We start from the raw sequence: 3,819 nt of genomic DNA on the forward strand, positions 1-3,819 counted from the left end.
GCCGGGTTCTGTGGACCCAACTGGGTTCTGTCCGGACCGCCGGGCCCAGACCAGCAGGAGTCTTAATCCTGGAGAACCCAGGAACAATTTTCTTCTTTATTAAGTTCATTTGACCAATTAATTAAAGAAAGACATTAAAAATCTTTACCAGATTTGTTCCAGTGGGTTCTAAATGATGTTTGCATAAACAACCATCAGAAAATACATCATTAAGTTTATTTAACAGACCGACTGTTGCTGTGACTCTATTGTCATTTCCATAGTAACGGTATAAAGACTTCTGACCCTCTGAAATCCGGCTGATAATAGACGACGCCAACAAGCTGCCAATTACCAAACTTTGGAGAGGGCGGTCCTTCCCGCACAGGTAATGACAGACTTGACCTTCAGGGTGGATCTGTTTGGGTTCTGCTAACAGCTCTAATTACTGCTGTGGAATGAGCGGGAAAAAGCTCAATCTGCTCTGGAGAGATGACTCTTTACTCCAGGATGTTAAAAAAATATATATTGAGACTTGGACTTCTACATGGATGCTCAAACATAGAGTTCATTCTAGGTCAGAAAGTATTCCAAAGATCACAATTGTACAGTTAATTATAACGTTAAATCATTTTATTTTGATGTAATTTGAAACTAGTTAATTTACAGTGATGTAAAAAACAACAAACGTACAAAAATGTTCTAGTAGAACTCGAATTAAAGGGTGAAAAACTTGAAGATTATAAAAATATCCATCTGTTCTGCCCGTTGGGCTCACGCCGTTGCAGAATATTGTGATTTTCAGGATATTGTGAGAATATTGTTGATGTAAACGCAGCATTTATAGTATAAAGCAGCATGAATTCAGCAGAACCAGAGAGGAACATTATGATCAAGTCCCTTCATTGTTCGGATCTCGTTTCTCTCAGGAAGAACGACATAAAAGCTCACAAATTAAAGTTCTGTCCGAGTCCGAACCATCGGGTTGGTCCAACAATTTCTTCATTTCAGAATGAAGTCATTGGAATTTTCTTATTTTTTACTTGATCGACATTCAGTAAAAAGATCATTCTCATCCAGGAAACAGAATTATGAGCACATTTGCTCCAAGCTGCAAACCAGTTTCATTTACTTCCATTTAGTGTCGACAGAGAAACAGGAACAGAATCCGATCAGGAACCGGGTTGGAATCCCGTTTCTTCTGCCGATGAGGCTCTTTGTGTTGGTGCTGTCATTGTTGCAGTAATGAAGCGCTCTTTTCCAGATGATTAAAATCCTCTCGTCTCAGAGTAATCACCACAAGAGCTCTCTGCCTTTTCAGAAACAAGAAAATGGAGTTGATTTGATTTTCATTACTGAGCAGAAATGGCCCGACATGCAGGCGGGACTGAACCGGTTCAGAGCGTCTGGTCTAAGGCAGCGGTGCGTTCACGGCTCACGGGAGCGGCAGAAACGGCAGGTTAATGGAAAGAGAGAGGTCACGGGTTCTCTCTGAACACAAACACACCAGAGGGTCACATCACGCCGTCGTTAGGAAACGTCTTCAGATCATGACGAGTTCGAGGATTCAGAGAGGAGCAAACATCTACAACTTTACTTTGATGTCATCTGAAATCTCATTTAAAAAATGACTTTTATAATCAACACTTTGTCACTCCAGACTAACATCACTTTGAGTCTATAAATAAGTAAATGAGTAACTATCAAAACATGTTTTAGTGTGAAGGAACCGAGTGATGATTGGAGGAAATGATTCACTCTTCAAATGGATTTGTGTGTTTTTGTACTGGAAAAAAAAATCAATCAAAGCTGATATAAAAAAACTGACATCTAATCTTGTATTTGTATGTTTAAAAGGTGAAAAAACCCAAAAATGTCAAATTCACAGAAAAACCAAACCGGAATGAAGAGAGCTGAAAGTTCAGATCCAGAAATTCAGTTTAAACTTCAGACGCAAAGTTGAGTCTGTTGAATGAAATCGACCAAAGAAGAAGTTTTATTTTGGTAATGCAGCTGTTGTGTTTGTATGCATGTGTTGTGTGTTTGTGATTTTCTGTTTTCCTGTTTGTGTGTGTCGATGTTTCCACGTTTTGTGTTTGAGACTTTTATGAGAGTTTGTTTGTTTGTTCATTCAAACATGTTGGACAGGTTTAGATGGAAGAAACTGATTCGCTGTGGCGACTCCTGAAGGGAAAAGAAGAAGAAGATCCAAACATGTTGGTTTTACATATATTACAGTCACATCTGTATAACAGTCGATGAATATAATGTTTGTTTCAGCCACGTTTGAAAGGTAGCAGGAAGAAGCATCGTTTGTTAAAGTCTGCCTGATTCTTTGGAAGTTGTTAATAACGTCAACTTTTAATAGTAATCACAAGTTAAAGCTCATTACAATATTATTTATCAACAGAACATACGATATATATAGAATAATAACCAAAGTATCTATATATACATGTACAGACAAATATACTTTGTTTTTTCTTGAGCACAAATTTTAAAGAATGTTTGTTTGTTTTCATGCTTGAGGATGTTTGTTGGTTTTTACAAGTTGTGTTTACGTGTTTTTGTTTGATAGAATCTATTTTTGTTTCAGTTTCAACGTTAACTCAAAGGCCCAGATGAAATCTGAGGTCCTGCGGCGGGATTTGAGCGACTGGGATGGCGGTCTGGCAGCAGTGAGATTTGAGCGGCAGGGCGCCATTTTGGGTGGGAGTTCAAATGTTTCAACTTTGGTGAAGTCGCCACGTCACATCAACCAATCAGGGACTCAACTTTGGTCACGTGACGCTTTCAGAGACGGGGAGAATACACTGAACGTCCCAAGCTGGGATCAATAAACAGATCAAATATCTTTATCTTATCTACGTCCAATATGGTGGATCGATCCAATAGTTCTCCTGAACTTCCATCCATTTCATGGACAATAACCAGCTGGAACTGTCTCTCACTTGTTTACACACTGGGCTAAGGGGTATTTATTTATTATTATTATTATTATTATTATTTGTAAATGTGAAGTATGGAGTACAGATGCTTTAAACGCAATTTTGTTGTTTCTCTGTGACAATGACAATAAAATTGAATTGAATTGAACCCGCTGTATCCCTTTCGTGGCAGTGGCGTTCCCGGCTGCTGTTAGATGAAGTTGGATTCGCCGGCGGTTGATGGACCGACCCCGGGAGGCGAGCTCGCAGACAGACAGAGAGCCGCTGTGGCTTTGGGGAGGCAGCCTGTTCAGCCCTTCTGAACCTGATATTTTTTCTCATTTTCATCAAATAAAAATGTGTATTAATGCGGTAAAACCTGTAAACTCAGTCAGAGAGAAATGAAAGACCGTGGAAGCCGACGCCTTTCAGACTCAGGTTTTGCTGTAGTAGTGAAGCTCTCTCAACAGAGACAATCTCTGATGATCTGATGAACCTAAACATGGAGACGGGAGGATTTTGTTGAACTCTTTACAATAAATAAACCTAAATAAACATCATCTGTGTCTTCCAGTCATTGTAAATGATAAACGCAGACACCACTCCATGTAGCGATCAGGCTAAAAACATTCGCTGGTAGCTCCTCCCACTCACAGATCAGCAGCTCTCCTGCTTTATCGTTTCTCTTGTTTTCATCTGCAGATTAAAGTCTAACTGAGAGTTATCTTCACAGCAAAGACCTGCAGCTCCACGGACAGACATGCTGCAGTGTCTGAGGAAACGAGGAGCAAATCGTTGAAAGTGGTTTAAACGCTGTTGACCTCTGAGGGGTCAACCGGCTGAAGAAGAGGTAATGAGTGCGGTCCATTCAGACGTCACATCTGCCTTTAAATCAGTGCAGAGAGGATTTATG

The 3,819-nt window shown here is 40.0% G+C and overlaps 1 long non-coding RNA gene across 3 annotated transcripts; it reads left to right on the top strand.

Annotated features, from left to right (window-relative positions):
• Positions 1 to 269: 269 nt before the first annotated feature.
• On the top strand, positions 270 to 3,463 carry LOC112149838. Of its 3 annotated transcripts, XR_002919853.2 has the most exons (3): positions 271 to 367; positions 1,301 to 1,438; positions 2,576 to 3,463. It is a non-coding gene; the product is annotated as an uncharacterized LOC112149838 (long non-coding RNA). The 3 variants fall into 3 exon arrangements; XR_004948958.1 differs by lacking the exon at positions 1,301 to 1,438 and having other exon boundaries at positions 270 to 367; positions 3,100 to 3,463; XR_004948959.1 differs by lacking the exon at positions 1,301 to 1,438 and having other exon boundaries at positions 272 to 367.
• Positions 3,464 to 3,819: the final 356 nt, after the last annotated feature.

The sequence above is a fragment of the Oryzias melastigma genome, linkage group LG13 (assembly GCF_002922805.2).
Source record: "Oryzias melastigma strain HK-1 linkage group LG13, ASM292280v2, whole genome shotgun sequence".
Classification (NCBI taxonomy): Eukaryota; Metazoa; Chordata; class Actinopteri; order Beloniformes; family Adrianichthyidae; genus Oryzias; species Oryzias melastigma.